Source organism: Pinus tabuliformis, chromosome 4_2, assembly GCF_031772625.1.
Source record: "Pinus tabuliformis cultivar Carrire ecotype Pingquan chromosome 4_2, CPIR1, whole genome shotgun sequence".
Classification (NCBI taxonomy): Eukaryota; Viridiplantae; Streptophyta; class Pinopsida; order Pinales; family Pinaceae; genus Pinus; species Pinus tabuliformis.
In genome coordinates, this window is record NC_142304.1 from 747,616,175 (window position 1) to 747,637,981 (window position 21,807).

Genomic DNA, 21,807 nt, shown 5'->3' on the forward strand with positions numbered 1-21,807 from the left:
ATACATGTCCATAAACCAAGGGCTCCTAAGTCCCTAAAAGTGTTCCTTCACACCCTAAAAGGACAAGGTCAGCTGATTACATCATCTCCCAAAATTTCTCCACAGAAAACTGCTCAGAACTGGTCAAAGTTGGACCATACAGACTGCCCAGTGTAGAGGGTGAAATGCATCTCACCTGCCCAGTGTAAAGGGTGAGATGCATACTGGAAAGCCCTTCTATAGGGTGCGATGGGTGAGAGTAGACAAATGGTAGAGATAGTTTGCAAGGTGGATCGTCATGGAATCTTCCATAAACTTCTCTTGTCACACTTGCCTCTCTGAATTCGCCCAGGGATGAGTAAGAGATCATCAATCTCCAAGTGGAATCAAGAAATATCAGAGAGAGGACACTAATCAAAATCCCAGAAGCTGACTCACCCCCCTGCAATCATCTATATATGGATCCCTCATCCCAGAGATCCAGAGGCTGAAATTTTGTATCTTGTAAGGAAGTGTTGTTGGTTTCTTGGCGCAACATCATAGTGTTGGGTGTTCTAAACTTTTCATGAGGTGAAGAATGGTTGTCATGCTGGGAGGATGACGTTGGGTCAGAACAATTGGCTGTAATCCTCTTTGCTATTCTTGATATTAATAAAGCTATTGAAGTTTTCCTCCACATTATTGTAGGTTTGATGATATATGCATTTGTGTGGTCAATATATATCTAGTTCTATATTTTTATGATTGTATATCTCTATTGTTCGATAGTATTATGCTGCTTTGATTCCACAGGTGCTCTTTGAAGCTGGGTAGATGAAGGCAGAGTGGTAAGGATCTATTAGAAGGGAGAGGAACCAAGCAAGGAACTAAGCATAAGATTGAGGTTGGTGTCCTTTGTTCCCCTCTTATCTTCTTCTCATAAACGAAAGTGAAAGTAGTCTTAGTTTCTTTGTTTCTAAGATAGCTACCAGTCTTAGTGGGACTAGCAGCTTCGAGTGGACACTAGATTTCCCGATAACAAAATGGAGACTCCACAGGGGAGTGAATAGATTGTTTGCTTGTCTATATTTGTTTGTTTTATAAACTTACAGATGGAGCCTAAAGTCAAGTCAGCTAGCCTTCGAACTGCATTTGTTATGCAAGTGAAAAGTAGATCAATGTTGCTTCAGTCTATCTCTGGGTTTCTTTTATAAAATGAACAATCAATTTGAAAACCTTCTAATTTCCCTAGTGGTGGCTCTAGTAACCTCATTAGATAAACCCATGTGATTTATATTTACTTAACATCACTTGCTTGGCCTAAATCCCTGAACTGAGCTGCAAAATGTAACCCGAAACCCAATTAAAGTCTCGTCCCTGGACAATCGCACCTTCTACTCTTGGAAATCTAGATGCATCGCACCTCCCATGTGCAGTAGGTGCGCTGCATCGCACCTTCCCTATGTTGCAGGTGCGTTGATCAGACAAGACCTCTTCTGCTCTCAAATTTTGGTTTCTGTGTTCACTCTCTTCAGCTTTATTCAGGATTTTTTTTCTGTCATCAATATACCACTGTGGAAACTCCCTTCATTTCCATCATTCCACCTCCATTGTGCAAAGAACTGTGAATTTTTTTATTTATTGTGCACCATTTTCAGTTCTCTTTTACAAATAAGTAGCGTAATCAAACTGTCGCCTTTTGATTTGAAAGTATCGCAAGTGTCGTTTTCAGTCAAAGAAAAGAATTCTAATGTTCTTGATGGTTGATTATACAGTTACTCTTGTATTTGATTTGGATTAGTAGTTTTTCAAGTGTCGAAAGCAGTTTTCAATTCAAAATAGGAAAGTGTCGTCATTATCTTCCTTTCATTTTTGAAGAGAAATTTGTTAGTACTGTCGCTTTGAAAAGATAATTCAAATTTGTACTTAGCATTCTTCTTGTCATTCACACATTAAGAAAGCTGAACACAAATACCTGCATGTGCATTTGAATTTAGACTTCTTGTTGGTTTGATTTAGGACAGTGAATATAGTGTGTACTCTCTGCTCTATGTTGAAAGAATATCAGCTCTCTTTATTTAGTAGCTAGGATTTTCATTGCAAAAAGAAGATTAAATGATTGTTTATCATCTTAGATTGCATTTTAGGAATTGTATATCTACATCACACGATGAACCTTAAAGGAAAATTTCTTAAGAAAGATCAATTGTAAAATAAATTCAATGAACATAAAAACGCTTTGGAACCTAATGCACAACATCTAGAAGTCTAAGCTAGAGACGTGTTCCGACATCGTAAAGCCTGGTAACTATCGCTTTCACTTTTGGTTGGGTGATTCCACCTCTTTGAGACGATAAGTGCCAATATAGACTTGTGCTCCTACGTACCGTCGAGTATATATTGGGAGATGAAAATAGGTTATATCCTTTATCCATAGGAAGCTGTGTCTACTGCCCTATCGATCGCAATGTACTGAACACAACATTCGAGAAGATTGACTGTCATACCATAAAAAGTATTCTGCAGTTTTGCGATTGGTTTGGTAATACCTCTGTCTTGATTTCCAGAGTATTCTCTTTCATTCCTTTTCAGACTCCTTAAAGGGAAAGGTCCATCTGACCACTTGTCACTTCAGGCTCATTAAAAATTGAAGGCGACTAGAGTCATCTTTTGTTTTTTCTCGACTCTTAAAAATAAAAATAAAAAGTTGTGTCAACGCATCTAAAAGTCATTTAATTCGGAAACATTTTCCCCTTTTATTTTTAGTTGACCGATTAATCTGCAATCGTGGAGGAAAGTCAATTGAAGCTCTGTTGTTCGTGGAGACTTACGAGTCAACCGTCTTTGTCTCCAGAATCAAAACTATTCCAGACAAAGCAAATTCATTTAACCGGCTCAAAATTCCCTAGTCTAGTTGGAACAAGTGTTCCGACACCCTCAGAGACTCGGCTTACACCAAACATTTCTGGTATCCCTGCCTTTACAGAAGAAGTCCCACAGCGACTAGAGGATAGTAGAACTAATACTAGTATACATCTACTGGCTCCATCTACAGTTGATTCAGAATGTGTTATTCCCCAAACATCTGTCGCTAGAGAATCTATACCTTCTTCAACACCAGAAAATTTTTATATACCTGACGGTCCTCTTCCACCTAGTTTGATTACTATATAAGAGATCGTGGAGGATCCACCATCTAGTACTCCATTGCATTTTGGAGTTGCGATAACTCTATATCCTTCTTCATCAGAAATTAGTCTACCGTTATCCGAAGTTCCTGTAGAATCGCTAGGAAATCTTCTGGATAGACTATGTTATCACAAAACCAGTACTAGGGACTGCAACCAAGCAAGGTCTCATGTAACTGTTTCAGACCATACTTTAGATTAGGAATTAGCCTTCCTAATCAGAGAGGGCTCTCTCACAACTCTTGACAAAATCCTTCAAACACTAGATGGCTAACTCTTTATTTACTTATGAAAGCATAACTGGTTGGAAACACATCAAACTAGCTCTCATTGGGCTATGGAGTCTATAATATCAAGTAAACAAGGAAAACACAGTGACCTCATAGAAATCAAGGCTCTTAGCATTACATGTCAAACATATTTCACCAAAACATAGCTTGCTGTATACACAGGAAGTCAGAGCATATATTTATGAATTCTGAGTGATTGCATACAACAAAACCATAAAATAACATAAAGTACCACACATCATCACTACATTTGATCATGACAATCCTTCGAGAATCTTGAGAAGAGAATAACTTTGTTTTACTATTACTGTCAAAAAAGGTCTTACAATGGCCCAAAACAACACTGTTTTTCTATTAAGTATCCAACCCTTTTTACATCTAACCTTGGCCCATATATAGGCAAGCAAACTAAAACACCTCGAGCTTCCTCCTCCAGCATGAGGGGAGCCTCGAAGGTGGCTATTAACTATTCCTACATGCTACTAACTAATGCATTAATTACAAACATGCTGAACTATAATTACACACAATCCTAATCAAACTAAAATACTAATTTCATTCTCCTCGTATACTTGATACTTTCTTGAATGCTTTGGCAGTTGTCCTCCTTCAATTAACCTGATATGGCTGAGTTACGGATGCAATGCATGCTGACTTGGGATGCTTGAAAGCGCTGATGGCTCATTTAATGACCAGAAAGTGTGCTCCTATTATAATGGTCTATGTCTCCCAACCTTCTCCGAAAGTGTAGCAACATGTTCCCAAATCATTTAACAACCCCAGGCATGAAGTACTACCATGTTTTTGAATGTACTGTAGGTGGCATAGACAGATGTCTCTCTTTCACAACTCCTGCTCACAGTATTACACTAGCTGCTCTGCGCTTTAAATCATCACCTACAGCAGTTTCGTAGCGCGCTACGAAACTGCTGTGTGATTTAAAAACACAGTCCCCCTCACTGGTTTTCTGCTAACACTGTGCTACATTTATTAATGATCTTCCTCATTCCAACAAATGAACAACAATTTGCAAATAATCCTGTTTAGCTGCCAGGCTTCAATGTCAATAGCTTTTCCTAAAAACAAACTCAAACAGCATGCTCGGATTCCTCTGCTTTCTGGAGATACTTTTAGGCCTGCCGAAAGGTTCTTGTAAAACTTATGAAATTCCAAGGTATCACCTCCAACCTTGCGGACTTCAACCATAAAAAGAGAAGAAGCTACTTCAAATACCTCTGTAGCTACATTCAAATGACCCTTTCTTCCAGTCTTTGAACCTTGCATCTTCATCTTGTAATTTCTCTTTTGCACATTGAATCCAAGAGGCTTTCCAGCTTCCTCAATTTTTGATACTATCTCGTTTGCAGGGCGTTTAGATGCAAACCTCGTTTCTCGCTTAACCATACCCATGTCCATTTCAAAGAGATTGCCAAGATTGAAACCCTGGGACATGGAGATAAGTTCAAATGCATTCATCACCTCTGGTTTTGTTTCCCTTTTTTTTCTGTAACAAGATGTTCTTCTGAACCATTGAAAACAGCATCAACATCATCCAGATTTACATCTTCTTCTTCATTAAACTTGGGTGGCTTATAACCTTTCTTGAACCATTCATTGTCTAAAATCTCAGGTACTGTAATTCGTGTCTTAGGGTTTGGGTCCAAAATCCTTGTAATTAATTTCTTTGCATCAGAAGAAAACCATGAAGGGCACGTAAAATCTGATTTATATATCTTTTTATACAATGTCATAAGGTTTGGATCATCAAAAGGCAAGTAACCTGCTATTAAAACAAATAGGATGACACCACATGACCACAAGTCTGCAGTTGCCCCATCATAACCTTTATCATTGATGACCTCAGGAGCAACATAATTGGGTGTTCCACAAGTAGTGTGAAGCAAACCGTCATCCCTGACTTGTTGAGACAGTGCACTTAGGCCAAAATCTGATACTTTAAGATTTCCATATGTATCCAGAAGCAAATTTTCTGGCTTCAAGTCCCTATAGTAGACACCCTTACTATGGCAGTAATCAACAGCATTAATAAGCTGCTGGAAGTATCTCCTTGCTTCATCTTCCTTCAACCTTACATGGTTAACTATTTTGTCAAAGAGCTCGCCTCCAGATATAAACTCAAGTATAATGTAAATTCTTGTCTTACTGGCCATGACCTCATACAGCTGGACAACATTTGGATGCTTAATCAACTTCATGGTTGATATTTCCCGTTTTATCTGATAGTTAACCCGTTGAATAGTATTGTCTTCATCCCAATAATAAGAATTAGATTTCTGTATTCCCCATCTTTATATTTTGAATCATCATCTGCTTGCCCATCCATCATCCTTCAGGTATAAGAAATTCAGCTTGCAGACACTCTGTTCAAACAACCACATGACAATCAACTTTCATACACAACAACACATTAATTCATCAGGCGCTCTCGACCTCCCTCATTCACCGGTACCATGATATGCTCCATTCAATGCATATAACAACCACAGGTTCAACTGACATTTAGGGAATCGACCACCTATTATGTAGAGCGGTTTACATTACAGGCTACCCAAATTGCTATGCTTCTGACTTTTGTATTACATATTTAGCATATGGATTTAACCTTTTTGCTACAGGTGTTACACTAAAAAATGTCACCTTGACTACTTACAGTTAGTATGGCTCCAATCAACAAGTCATGCTACCCTCTTAGGCAAGTCTCATGCCTCTGTTATCCATCTCAAACTCAAAGAAGAGAGAAAGTCTTGTAAAAATCATGTTTATCTCTGGGGTCGCAGGTTCTCTCTAGCCTTACCTGCGGGGACGCTGACCATGTTCACAAAATCCGCGTCCATAGACGCTCTGTATGTTAAGGGACAGGTGCGTCCCTCTGTAAAAGGCAAAATGCGCGAGTTTTATCTTGAAAAAGTTACTTGTGGTTACTTCTAGAACATTCTAGAGGTCGGTTTGATGAAATGGATGCGCCTCCAGTTGGTTCATGTATCTCTATTAAGGGGGAACTTATCCCATCAATAAGGGAGCTATCCCACCCATAGAGGGGGATGATCCCATTGATAGTGGACCTGAATAACCTCTTTACAGCACTATAAATGAAGGCATTGAGCCAGAAGGAGAAGAGGTTGGAGCTATACATTTTCTTTGGGTAAATGCTGCAGGATTTAGGTCTTCCATTAGAGCCTTTGTGAGGAGAGATTGTCTTCACTTGATTCTACTTGGGAGAGGGTGAGCTTTGTCAAAGTAGAGGAAAACCCTTGATGGACCCTGGGAGGAATTTGCACAACACCAAGGCCAGGTTGTAAGAGTTTCTTTGTTTCGTTATTAATACAAACTGGTTTATTTTTCTCAATAGCTTGTGTTAATGAGTTATTTCATGTGTTCCTTGGTCTGCATGTTGAATATATGTTTTATTATATGAAATGCAAGTGCTTGGTAATTGTTTGATTGTTTGTGGTTGCAGGAATTGACTTGAAGGAGGAGCTCATCCGGATCGTCAAGAACGGACTTCAACAACAGCGTTTTGGAATAAGGTAAGCCTAAACACTTGTAGTTTTCATGTTGTAAAAGGTGTATTTAGAGAAAGATCACTCCATTTTGTCTTGTTTGTCATTAGAATGTCTTAGACTTCTAGGAAGGTCAGTCGTGTCCGCACCCTTGACAGATTCCGTGTGACAAATTGGCGACTCCGCTGGGGAATCCATTAATGAGAGAGTCTTTTCCTTTATATGAACTTTGCTTTGAGAAAATCATTTTTATTTTCTGGTTTTTGACTGTGAGAATTAGTATTTGGGTGGCTTAGCTGTAGCTTTAGTTGGCTTTAGTTTTTCTTCCTTTTTCCAGAAAGACGCAGTCTCTGTGTGCTGCACAGTGCGTCCTTGGACGCGCTGTTGTCGACTGCACAGTGCGGGGCCGCACCTGTGACAACTGCTGGCCTGCGTCTTCCTGTAAAAGTTAAGAAAATTTCATTTTTGCCTTAAATTACTTTTAGATTTTGTTTTTTCTTAGTGTTTTCCGCCCAGATCCTTTAGTACCCTGTCAAGAATTCTCACCTGAACTCGTTTTGTGAGCTTTGAGTGTTTTAGTGGTTTTCAACGAAGTTTAGACCTAGGGTTTGATTTTTGGTAAGGCTTTGTAGTGACTTTGAGCTTAGAAAGTTGTCCAGCCTTAGATATCTCTGGTTAGTCAACCTTCTTAGAAGTTGAGCCTGCCGTAAAGTCTCCTTGTTTGAGCAACTTGTCATTTGAGTTGTTTTGGGTCAAATTTCGAATTGCTTGTTTTTAAAGTATTGATTTCCATTTTCAAAAAGGACAAAAAGATTAGAATTTTGTTTTGACTAGTTTTTGGTTCTGCAATAAGCTAGTCCTTGATTTGATTGTGATCAAGTAAAACACCTTAGAAATAATCATTGTTAGTTTTGGCCTCGTTAAGATTGCTTAGAGTAAATTTGCCTTTAGTTTGCTTATGAGTGCATTTTCATAGATTTTAAGAGTTGTTAAGATTGATTTTTGGTTATATTAGATTTATTTGCTTTATTAAAAGAAAAATACAAAAACATCTTCTTAAAAAGTCTTGTTTCAAGTAGCTTTTTGTTTTCAAAAGAAGAAAAGAGTTTTTTCGTGCATGTAAAGAGAAGTTATGTTTTTATGCTTGGAAAAGAAAAACGAATTGTTTCTTTGATTGTCTTCAATTAAGAAGTTGCTTTTATAAGGATTGCATTCTCTCAACTTTTTAGTTAAGCAATTCATCGAAAAAGTAAAGTAGTGGATAAATCATTTTAGGTGCATTTTGTAGTGGTTTCGAGTCGAGTCAACATACCACTAGTTTCACTTCCATCACCTTTTGACTTAAGAAACAACCTTAAAAGTAACGCTTAAATTAAAATCAATCTAGTAATCTTTATTTTTCTAGGGCTCTGAAGCACCAACATAGCTTAGGCTAGGGTCTTGGAGTAGGTGAGTACTTAACTCTCCAAGACTACAAAACCAAACAGATAGTCTATCTTGAGTAGAACAAATCCAATTGTTTCAGTTACATTCTGGGAAAGCTCCTCTTAAAGGAGAAACACGAGCTCGTGTCCGAACCAGTGAGGGGATCATTCCTCCCTCGTTGGGAACGACGCCAGGCAGTACGTATTACAAACGGTAAACCTCGGATTAACCATTGTCGAGGAGCCAGGGGTCACTTATCGGTAAACCTTGGATTGTTGTCAAGGAGCCGGTAAGGGGATTGGAGCTTGCTACTCTGCCCTTGCGTGCTGTCGGAGTTTAGACTGTTCCCCCAGGTGTAATTGTTGTGATTGGTAACCTTAGTGGCCATAATATCTAGGATTCTACCCAAGGTGACGGTGGAGGGAAGGTCCCACTGTACCTGGAGCAGACGTCGGTTATACTCACTTGGATTTTCTGGGGGGTTCGCTTCACTTCGAGACGGTTAAAGTGGAGGAACTTGGTCCAGTCTATTCATTAAGCAGGTTGCCGGGGTAACTGTTCCACCCACTATTTCTGTACTGAATCCTGCGAGGTTGGGCCTAATCACCAACTAGCGCTTTTGGTCCGGAAGACTACTGTTTGTGTGTGGTTTGACGCTCTAGATTATTTAGGCGTGTGCTTCAAATTTGATTGGTTCTTTAGAAGACTTTAGGTGGTTTGATTTGAAATTTTTTACTTTGATTTCGTGTGTTGTAGTTAAAATCTTTAATTGTGGCGGAATTACCGAGACAGTCCCGTAGACTTCGGGGCAAGTCTCCTGAGATTGTTACCGGGATAGATTTGTTAAGAAAACTCCGTAAATCGCGGGGTGAATCTCCTGAAAACATTCCGGGTCATTTAGAAGGGTTAAAGGTCCTTGTAACTCCTCCTAGTGGCAGTAGAGTAGGTTCACCTGAAGAAGGAGAATCTTCTTTGGTAGTCCATCCAGATTACCAAAGATTAGAAACAGGTTACAATCCCGAAGCTGTTACAGTTTCCGAGCTTGCTGGTAGTTTTTCATCTGCCAGTGAAACAGGCGAAGAACCTGAAATTTCAGAACCTGTTACTCCAACTCCTAGTGTTCCTGATTCACCAAGAATAGAAAGAATTATCACCGAAAATCTTCCTGTTGGATTAATTGCTATAGAAGAACTTGTTCCAGAGGAAGAAATAGGCGTTTCTGATTCTGAAGATCTAATTACCCTTGATCTAAGGGAGCGTGAATCCATCTTTTACAGTCCTCCTAGAAGTGAGTCTTGGTACCTTGCATTAACCAATTTTTTAGACAACTCAGTAGGTTTTTCTACACCTCGTACTCCGGTTCCACCTAGAGGAATTCATTCTCCTGTAAATATGTCTGGTCAGTCGTCTGTGTTTTCGCAAAGTCCTGAATCATTTTTACATGGCGGTCCTTCTGTTCCTACTGGGTATCAGTCACTTTCTGGTACCTTTGCGGGAGCATCTCCTCAACCTGTTGATCATGGGTTATTAGTTGGAAACAGTGGTAATGTACCATTGAGTATAGGTGAAGTTTATATGATGTCAGGTTCAACTCCCATTAACCAACCTCAAGGTGGCCAATTACCGCCTGGGGGGCAACCTTCGTTAATGCCTGGGGGGCAACCTCAAGGTACTTCATTTGTGACTGGGGGGCAACCTCAAGGGTATCAACCCCAAGGGTATCAACCCCAGCCTCAATACGTACCCCAAAGTCAACCTCAGTATCAGTATCAACCTCAAGGATGGCAACCTCAAGGATGGCAACCCCAAGGGTATCAACCCCAAGGGTATCAACCTCAAGGATACCAACCTCAAGGTCAAGGTCAACCCCAGTATTCGTATTTACCTCAAGGTTATCAACCTACGGGTCAATACCCTGGTCAAGGTTATCAACCACCTCAAGGGCAATCATATGGGACTACACCTTACAGTTATCAACCCTATCCTCAATACGGCTATGGATCTCAGTATCCTCAACCTGTTACGAGTCAATACCCTGGAATGTTAACATGGGATCCGTCACAGGGTCAACAGATGTCGCAACCAAGTATACAGTCGGTACCTCAAGCAGGACAACCTGCAGTTCCTGGTCCACCCCAGCAACCGCAACTTGTCCAGTCAAGTGTTCAGACCCCTGTAACTTCTGTAGTTACTCAGCCGCCAATTGCACCGAGTACTCCACCTCACACGGCTGCAGCAACTACCGCTTCATCTACCATGCTTACATCTGGAGTATCGGCAGCTCCGGTTTCTACTGTCCCTGTAACCGTTCCTCAGACATCTGTACCGTTGTCTGGACCCACGGTTCAAACCACAGTCCAGATGCCTGCAGGTCAACCTGGTACAAGTACGGTTGTTACTACTCAACCTCAATTTGTTCAACCTCCGTACCAGGGACAGTATCAACCTGGTCAAGCTGCCCAACAACCGGTTTACCAGTATCAACCGTATCCTGGGTACAATTATCAACCACCTCAACAACCCCAGTACGGTCCGGTTAATCCTGGTTTTCCAGGAGGATATAATATCCCCAATGCGAATCCTGTTCCTAGTTATCCTGGATATCCTCCTCCTGGGGCTGGTATTGTGACTCAGAGTTTCCGAGATCCTAACCGGCAGTTACCATTTATTGCGACTTTAGATTTACCCGACTTGACGCGCCTAACGAACGATCCAATTCAATATCTTCCGTTCTGGCCGCCAATGCCAAATAAGTTGCCCAGCGATATACCCAAGTTCGAAGGTAAGTCTGGAGAGGATCCGTCTAATCACGTGATGACTTACCACCTCTGGTGTGCATCAAATTCCATCTCAGATGATTCTATCCGCTTACGTCTTTTCCAGCGTACACTCATTGGTCTCGCAGCCAAGTGGTACATTGAGTTGCCACGGGCTTCTTTTTACAACTTTAGCCAGTTAGCTACTTCATTCTTAACTCATTTTCAGTTACCAGTCAGATACGATAATGGTACGGAATTATTAACTTCGCTAAAACAATCGACATCCACGTACATTTCTGATCACATCCATGAGTGGAGACGTCGAAGGAGATTAGTGAAAGTTTTTATCCCGGACCAAATTTTAGCTGAATGGTTTGTAAAATCATTATTACCAAGAATTACTGAAGATGTAGCTAAGGCCGGCGTAGTTACTGAGGAGCAAGTCATTGCTCAGGCACAATACCTTGACTTAGTTTACACTCAGTCGGGTACGTTACACGAGAAAATTCCGGATCTTCCAAAGTCAAACCAAATCGCTGCTGCTCCTTCGGGATCTCATGCCGCTGATGGTATGATCGGTATCGTGACTACGAAGAGTAAGAAGAAGTCTTCCAAGACCTCCAATACTCCAATTATCACTTTGCCTGATTCTCCGACAGGAGAGTCTTCTCCTCCTGAACTTACCGCCGACATTCACGCTGTAGAGTCATCTACGGCCAAATCCAAAAACGGTGGAAAGAAGAAAGGAAAGAAGAAGGCTAAAGCAGACAAGGCTCCAAAGGAGAAAACGGAAAAGTCGGAAACTAATGACGAAAAGCGCAAACCTCGTTATCCTTGTCTCATTTGTGAAGAAGATCATTTTACGAGAGACTGCCCTCATCGGGCCGAGGTAGTGAAAATAGTTAAAGGTTCTCCGACTCCTGCTGTGTTAAAGAATCCATTCCCCGAGCAGGAAAATAAGATGATAGGTTCTTCTTCGAATGCCAGTGAAGAACCCATTTTGATGATGTCTCATGTCAGGATTGCGACTCGATCGCAAGATTATGGTAGTAAGGCTCCTGTTGATGGTAAAGAAGCAGAATCTTCTAACTCTAACCCATCAACCTCAGCTCCTGGTTCCGATCCACTACAGATCGAAAAACCTAACCCAGACTTAGTGATTAAGCCGCCCGCCAAGGGTGTACTTCGAAGGTCTGCTTTCAATCCACATGCGAGAGCAGCCCAGAATTACAACATTGTTGAAGATTTAGCTGTTTCACCTTCAGCAATGTCGGCACTCGAAGTGCTGCAATCATGTCCAGCGCAACGAAAATTGCTTTTGTCGGCTATTGGAGCTGTCGATGTTCAGGACCCGAACCTAATGATCTTTGATCTAGAAAGTAGTACACCGCGTCTCCCCCATCAAATGGCTTTCCAAATTCCAGTGATAGTCAAAAACAGGCCTATTCATCGGACTGTGATTGATGAGGGAGCTTCTACGTGTATTATGTCGATTCAATGTTGGAGATCGCTTGGTTCTCCTTCGTTGAACCAATCCCCCACCATCCTTAAGGCCTTTGATGGCCGTGGGTTCCGTCCGTTTGGTATTCTACAAGAATTGCCTATAGGGGTCGAAGGTAAAACCGTTAGTCTGGATGTGGAAGTGGTTGATGCCCCTCTAGACTACAACCTTCTTTTGGGTCGAAGTTGGTCATATGCTATGACAGCGGTCGTTTCATCGGTCTTCAGAGTCATTAAGTTTCCACATAACGGTAAGATCGTGACTATTGATCAGCTGACATACTTTTCATCCGACCCAACCTCTTTAGAAACTATCCAGCATGTTGGTAAAACGACGATCCCTTATAGGGACATTGGTGTAGGTTTAGTTAAGGATTCCGGTTTACTGGGAACTTTTCCTCTCCCTCCACTCAATGCAGACCCTTCGTTCGCAACAATTCATATGATCACGTCAGAAAACATTATTTATGATGATCCTTGGTATGTTCCCTCTGACTCTGAGCTAGACTCACTCGGTGATGTTATGCCGTTGAGTCCGTATGAGATTGCTTATGAAGCTCTTATGTCTTTTACCGACTTTCATTCAACCGACCAAATGAATGTGGTCAGTGAAGAGTCACTTTTCACCTCACCCTTAGAACGGATAACGTTTCCCGAAGAAGTGTCATCTGACGAACAACTTCGCGAAATCCTAAGTGTAGATGATCTACCATGGGACGATCTCCATCACAGATCTTCGTTTTTACCTAAGGATGATGTCTTTGAAAATGATTTTTCATCTATCTTTACCGCTGAATATGTCAAAGACGCTCAGGATCCAACGAAACATTCTGATTCAGAGCTGAATTTAGGGAATATTTCTCGTACTATTCCCATTGATATTTCAGTGAAGCCCGGAATCAAGGAGAACATTCATATAGGTGCCGCATGTACTGACGAAGAAATTGAAACTTACAAGGCCCTATTCCAAGAATTCCGCGACGTGTTTGCCTGGTCCTACGAAGAAATGCCAGGAATCGATCCTGCCATTGTTGTTCATGAAATCAAAACCTACCCGGATGCTAAACCCATTCGGCAACGGTTGCGTCAGATTCACCCTCGAAAAGCAGCTGCAATCAAAGCCGAAGTCGAAAAGCTGTTGAAAGCAGGTTTCATTTATCCGATCCCGTTAACGGATTGGGTATCGAATATTGTTCCCGTCAATAAAAAACAAGGAACAATAAGAATCTGTATCGATTATAGGGATATCAATCGAGCTTGTCCAAAAGACAACTATCCTACGCCTTATATCGATCAAATTATTGATGATTGTGCCGGAAGTGAGATGTTTTCCTTCATGGATGGTTTCTCCGGGTATAATCAAATCAATATTCTACCTGCCGATCAACCAAAAACAGCATTCATTTGTCCATGGGGGACATTTGCTTATTGCAAATTACCTTTTGGCCTTAAGAATGCCGGTGCTACTTTTCAACGGGCCATGTCTTATGCATTTCATGACATCAAGCACATTGTGCAACCCTATCTCGATGATTTGCCTGCTCATTCTTTACACCGAGCTGATCACCTTGTCCATTTACGAGCAATCTTTATGAGGTGTAGGCATTATCGAATTCGGTTGAATCCCCACAAGTGTGTTTTCTGTATAGAAACGGGTCGATTGCTGGGATTTGTTGTTTCCAAAACCGGCATTCGCGTCGATCCCTCGAAAGTCGTGGTTGCGCACTGGCTATTTCTGGCCGTCTATGTTTAAAGATTGTATCCTTGCCGTCAGAAAATGCCACAACTGTCAAGTGTTTGATCGCAAGATGCGCGCTCCACCTGCTCCTCTCCACCCTATAATTGCCGCTGGTCCATTCGCCAAATGGGGCATTGACTTTATTACTTGTAACCCTCACTCGGCCGGGGGGCATGCGTATATCATCCTTGCGGTTGATTATTTTACTAAGTGGGCCGAGGCGATGCCTACATTCGACGCAAGCGGCAAGACAGCTGCACTTTTCGTATTCAATCATATCATAACTAGGTTTGGTGTCCCACAAGCAATCATTACGGACCATGGAAGCCATTTTCGAAATGTCATGATGACTGAACTTACAAGCCAGCTTGGTTTGCGCCACGATAGCTCTACACCTTATTATCCGCAAGCCAACGGTTTGGTTGAGTCAATCAACAAAGTTCTAGTCGTCATGATTCGACGGATCATTGGTATCCATCGAACGAATTGGCATAACATGTTATTTTCGGCACTATGGGCATATCGAACTTCAGTGAAAAATTCAACAGGTTTCACCCCTTTTCAGCTAGTTTATGGCTTAGAAGCTGTGTTACCTATTGAGTGCGAAATCCCATCACTTCAAATGGCTGTCGAATTACTTCCAGCTACTTCCGAAGAGGAGAAACGGTTGTTATACTTAGCTAAATTAGATGAGACTCGACGTGACGCTACTTTAGCTATCGAGACTCACGCGAAACGAATGAAAGCTCAGTACGATAAAAATGTAACCCCTCGAAGTTTTTCGGAAGGAGACCTAGTACTATTATATGATCAAGCAAACGATAAGCTAGGTGCTGGAAAATTCGTTCCCATGTGGCATGGGCCCTACATTGTAAAGCGAAAGCTAGCAAAAGGGGCTTATGAGTTAGTTGATTTTGATGGGGACTCTTTGGGCAAACCCAGAAATGGACTTTACCTAAAGAGGTATTATGCTTAAAATGGTGGATGGAGAAATTTTTAGATAGGTTAGATTTCCTTTCTAGCTAGCAAGTGTGTTAGTTTAGTCAGTGTGCTTAGCTTAGCAAGTGTGGTTTTTCGTCATTATTTTGGCTCATCTTGGTTTTACTCTTGATATTGTAGATGTCGACGCCTCTCCAAACATACATTGGATTTGCTGATGGTGCTTGTCGTAGTACACGGAATATCTCTTCCGCAGCTTGGGTTATCTATTCGCCCTCTGACGAGTTAGTTTCTATGCATGGGGTAAGCCTCGGTCAAACAACGAATAACATTGCAGAATACAGTGCAGTGGTTGAATTATTATCCGAATCTATTTCATTTGGAATTCGACGTTTGATAGTGAGGTTAGATTCTGAACTTGTTGTATTACAGCTTAATAGAGTTTATGCCATTAGAAATCCTGTGTTATTAAGGTTGTTTTTGAGAGTGCGTCTCTTGGAACGTGAATTTGATTACATTGAATATCAACATATTCCAAGGTCTTTGAATACATTAGCAGATGCAATTGCTTCTCAAGTGTTGGACAGACATTTATAATAATCATGCAAGTAAATTTAAAGACATTTCATCATACATGTTAAACAAGATAAGCCGATAATAGTGATATATAGATATAGATAGAAGTGTGTCCAAAAATATATACATCGTCTTCGATCATAGGTTTAACACACCTTATGATCGGCAAAATGATAGTGCAAAAAGTCAAAAATGTCACATGTGACTACAAAAGTGACTAGTCAATCACTGGTGGTGCTCTCTGTACGACACCACTGCGCGGGCTATCTTGCGCAGAAATCTCCTAAACGGTCCAGGGACTGCAACCACGAAGCGCTGAAGCCTCATTGGAATGTCATCCATAGTAGTCTCAGGTATATCTGCCGTGAGACGCTCTAGATCATGCTCCAAATCGGCTAGTACTTCTGCTGTCGCATCCTGTAAGGCCGGTGCCGGTGCAGCTGGATGTCGTCTGTCGTAAGGCCGGAGATTGGCTGGACGCTGTGGTCCAACATCTGCATTTTTAAAATTTTACTGTTACGTTGAGACGATATATATGAAAAATAAAAAATACATAATTAGAAAACTTGTGAAAATGAAAGTACCTCTGTCATCCCATTGTTCTCCCTGTGGAAGAACCATGTCCGGATCACCTCTGAAATCCATTCCGGCATATGGAAAGTCTTGTATCACAAAAAGCTGGCCCTCTAGCCAGTCGAAGTAACTGTCAGAGAATCGAACCACTGCAGCACCCTCGTCAGGATGCCGGGCCATCACCGCAACCCATCGAACAAGCTTTGGCTCCCGAGGACCCAAGTCATCAACAGTGAGTTGCTGAGGGATCAGCATAGGAACTCTCTCCAAGGCAAAGCTCACGACTAGAGGCCCATATCCAAAAGTCTTTAGTCGTCCGTTCTTTGCCTTGGTTAGTTGGCTCTTCATATGAGCCGACACAGCTTCGCACCAGTTGAAGATGGTGCCTTGGTAACAGTCAACTGCCATCCGCATTTGGGATCCGGAAGCAATGTGCAAGGCGGCCGCGCCACAAATCCTAGTGACCGTAAATGCAATAACTCTAAGTTCCGCCAGAGCGATGTGCTTTATCTCCACACCCTTTTTATGGCGAGTCCCTGGTCTGCACCACTCCTCGCGGAGATCATCAAGGGATTGGCCACCCGGCCTGGTCCCCGCAAGGTTGAGTTGCTCACCTCTGTTTGGCAAGCCAGTGAGAAAGTATACATCCGAGGGCTCTATCTCGAGCTGGTGCCCTCCAATGTAAAAGCATTGATCTTGAACGTTCCATCGCTCAACTAGCCATTCCAAAAATCTTACCTGGCCCCTCATGCCCGGTATGGTCCAATATTTGTACAATCCACATGTTCTTAAGGCATCCAGAGAGGGTTGGTGGTTAATCGCAGCTTCATCGTCTTCTACGTGCTCTCTCTCTCTCCAGTCTAACATGTTTTGGGCCCTGCACATCAAAAGAGTCAATTAGAAATTAATTTGAGAAAATTTGGTGGTTTTTTGAGAGAGTTAGGGTTTTGAAATGCGCCCTTTGCGGAAGACGCACCCCGGCTTTTTAGCACAGGGCGTCCGGACGCAGCTCGCCTGAAGGCGGACTGCGTCCCCAGACCTTTTTCCCGTGTGAGAAAAAGTCGGGGGACGCGGCTCACCCGAAGGGCACCTGCGTCCGCCGAGGGGCGCATTTTGAACCCAAAACCCCCCCAAAAAATGAAACAGAGACCAAAAACAAAAAACTAAACGGATAAAAATGAAGAGTGGGATGTGTAAAATACCTCGGTGAAGCGGCGTTCGATTCCGACGGTCAGATTTTCCGCAGCAACCACGGGAAGTTTCTTGTCAAAAGCTCCTTTTTCAACCTCAACAGTGAAACGGTAAAAATGACATGGTAAAAGGTCTTTTTATAGGTTTTTTGGATGAATTAGTTCATTTTTTACCATGAAAAGATGTTTTCAAATGTATTTTTGCCTATTTTAAACAGGTATGAGTAATGTGTCGCTTTTGTGCAGGACGAAGGGATTTCAAGGGAAATTGTAATTTTTCACAAACAAAATTTCAGAGTCATCTTTTAAGCCCTTTTCTGACTCCTAAAACATGAAAAGATCGCCGAGTGTTTCTTTTTCACTCGTTAAAACGGAATTAAAAGACGGTCCCCTTTTAGCTCTTTTCTGACCGTAAAATCAGGAAAAGATTGCCGGGTTTTTGTCGTTTCAAACTCGATAAGGAAATAAAACGACGTGTCTTTGATCGCTTTTTACTTTTCAGGTCAACGATACTATTATGAAAGTACTCCTTGGTCGCAAGATCAAGCGGTTCCCCCAGGTATTATTTTATACTTTTTCGGGCTTGAGGGACACAAATATACGAAAAAGTTCAACGTGGAGTTTCCTTAAGTTTTTCAGACTCTCTAAAATTGAAAAACGCCGAGTTTCTCCTATACTGGGCTCGTTAAACTTTTACAGTAAAGGACCTGTTCAATTACAAACAGGAACGAACCACTCCTTCCTAGGGTTCGCATTTAAACTAGGTTGGACTCGTCCGAAGGATGAGCTTATAATCAAGCATATGTTATCCTCCTCAAGCTTGTTAAAAATAAAGAGGTACTTGCCAGAAATGGTGGGGGAAAAAAGAGAAGAATGAACCTATTTGTCACCTTTTGCCTCAGAAGAAACTTTATTACCGCTCTTGAACACGACACTTTTCATTCACCTGGGTTGGGAAATCTTTTACCTCACAGTTGACTAAATCACTTTGAAAATCTTTAACCGGGTTCAGGGATCAACTTTGAGTTATTCGTCACCAAACCATCTGTTGTGTCGTTATGTGTTCAAGAGGTCTGCAAGCAAAACTTTCATCTGCAAAATACTTGTCATCCATTGACCATCCCTGAGTCAGTCCTTACAGCAACATTTCTTCAACTTGAACAATGATTTCGTGTTGCAGGCTTGCCTGCAACGGGTCGCTTTCTATCGACATCGACACATTATCTAGAAAGATGACTTAGGAATCGACAGTACCTTGAAGTCTGCATGCATCAATGGCAGGTTTCTCGCCTTTGACGTCAGTTTACATCATTGACTTTCGATCAGAGGATTCCGTGAAGTGTTCGACATCAAAACATCTATTCACATTTCACGGGTTGTGCTTGGTACTTTGAGAACCATTGACATTACTGGTGGTTTCTCTCACGCTTGTTAACAGTTTACATCATTGACTGGTAATCAAGTGGTTTCTACCATGTTCGACATCGAATCATTTAATCACATGGCTAGAATCGTACCAATTTGGGAAGTAGAAGTGAAGACCCTGGATCTAGTTTCTACCATCCAGGCTGCGAGGAGTTTTGTATTCATTATCTATGTAGACTAATCATAAACAGATGGCTGCGTCCATACTGTGTCTACAAAAGTCTATAAAAATGATGTACTGCAAGATCATTCCTGTATCAGAATAGTTAGTCCATTAGTTAAAGTTTTGAATCTGAGTATGGGAATGCCTACCTCAGTGATGATATAATCTTATCCATGTATTTTGTGTTGAAAATTGCAGGTTCCAACCAGGCCATCCACAAGGCAATCCTTGAAATGATAAAGCGCTTCACCCTTCCTAGAATTACAAAACCCTATTCTATTCCAGGCTTCGCACTTTAGGGGGCAATCTGTTACACTAAAAAATGTCACCTTGACTACTTACAGTTAGTATGGCTCCAATCAACAAGTCATGCTACCCTCTTAGGCAAGTCTCATGCCTCTGTTATCCATCTCAAACTCAAAGAAGAGAGAAAGTCTTGTAAAAATCATGTTTATCTCTGGGGTCGCAGGTTCTCTCTAGCCTTACCTGCGGGGACGCTGACCATGTTCACAAAATCCGCGTCCATAGACGCTCTGTATGTTAAGGGACAGGTGCGTCCCTCTGTAAAAGGCAAAATGCGCGAGTTTTATCTTGAAAAAGTTACTTGTGGTTACTTCTAGAACATTCTAGAGGTCGGTTTGATGAAATGGATGCGCCTCCAGTTGGTTCATGTATCTCTATTAAGGGGGAACTTATCCCATCAATAAGGGAGCTATCCCACCCATAGAGGGGGATGATCCCATTGATAGTGGACCTGAATAACCTCTTTACAGCACTATAAATGAAGGCATTGAGCCAGAAGGAGAAGAGGTTGGAGCTATACATTTTCTTTGGGTAAATGCTGCAGGATTTAGGTCTTCCATTAGAGCCTTTGTGAGGAGAGATTGTCTTCACTTGATTCTACTTGGGAGAGGGTGAGCTTTGTCAAAGTAGAGGAAAACCCTTGATGGACCCTGGGAGGAATTTGCACAACACCAAGGCCAGGTTGTAAGAGTTTCTTTGTTTCGTTATTAATACAAACTGGTTTATTTTTCTCAATAGCTTGTGTTAATGAGTTATTTCATGTGTTCCTTGGTCTGCATGTTGAATATATGTTTTATTATATGAAATGCAAGTGCTTGGTAATTGTTTGATTGTTTGTGGTTGCAGGAATTGACTTGAAGGAGGAGCTCATCCGGATCGTCAAGAACGGACTTCAACAACAGCGTTTTGGAATAAGGTAAGCCTAAACACTTGTAATTTTCATGTTGTAAAAGGTGTATTTAGAGAAAGATCACTCCATTTTGTCTTGTTTGTCATTAGAATGTCTTAGACTTCTAGGAAGGTCAGTCGTGTCCGCACCCTTGACAGATTCCGTGTGACAACAGGTGCACAAAGAAATCAATAGTCCAATCTGTAAATCCTCCATGCTATTATGTCCTCGAGCGCGGGTTCCAGCAACTGCTTCACTTGAAACAAGGTTGTCATTCCTATAAAATAGTTTCTCTGGCGTGCTTCCAATAAAAGCCGATAATTTGGGAAGCTGAAAACAGAATTGATACGCATTTTGATCATTTTCCTGGAAAAATAATTGCCAGATGTCTCATTATAACAACAGTGACTATTGATCACCCCTGCCACCTGTTCGCGTAGAAAAAGAGGTCTTATGAAGCTAGGCCACGATGATAATGAGCTACGTCTGTTTCATCAAACACTTGCGCCCATACATTAAGCTATTCCATGAATTTGCCACGGGACCAAAAGACGTGTCTCTTCATAGACTCTAATAATCCCGAAGACAAATCTTCCAAAATTGATTCAACCTTCATATTGATAAGGTTCTGGCTTTTAGCTTCCTCGATCTTCGACATGAACACTTTCAGAACTGCATTCTTCATATCTGCCTTCGCCTCCTCCATATGGATATTGTCGGACAAAATGATACAAGTAATGCAGCGGCCTTAGCTCTTGGAAATCCCATTGTCCTTCCACAACTTTTCGCTCTGTTTGCCTTTGATAACGCGGGTTCAATCCTCCAAAATAGTGTAAGAGGCTCGAAAACATATGACGAAGGTCCAAAGCTATCAGACATAACTCAAATATTTTTGCATGATAAGTTACAACAGATGGTCTGTCCATTTTAGAAGCGACAACTGCTAGCATTTCAAAAATGGCTGAAACAGAAGCTTCTCCATTCTCTACAGCCTTTCCATAAATTCTAACAATCGGATCAAGCAAAAGCCGCACTGAGATCTTTTCAGACATGAGAATGCAGATTGAAGCAGCCTTTGTGCATACTGTTGAACCTGAGTCAGTAGTAAATTGTGAATGCAACACTAAAAGACCAACAATTTCTTCCAAGTATGGATTCAAAAACCCGCCCAGCTTCTGCACAATTTCTTCTAAAACACTAAGAACAGAGATCAAAAAGGCTCCCCCAGAAGCTGTGTTCCCTTCAAAGTCTGCCATCTTAGACACTGTTGCCTCTTTATATGAAGACAAGCAAACCCGCCATGTCTTCTTAAGGATATATTTAATAATGTGAGGAAGATGAGCCAATACTTGTGGCCCAAGTTCAGTAAC

General features: G+C 41.5%; 1 pseudogene; it reads right to left on the reverse strand.

Annotated features, from left to right (window-relative positions):
• Window positions 1-4,292: 4,292 nt before the first annotated feature.
• LOC149171757 (CBL-interacting protein kinase 23 pseudogene) lies at window positions 4,293-5,670 on the reverse strand (annotated as a pseudogene).
• Between the last annotated feature and the right edge of the window lie 16,137 nt (window positions 5,671-21,807).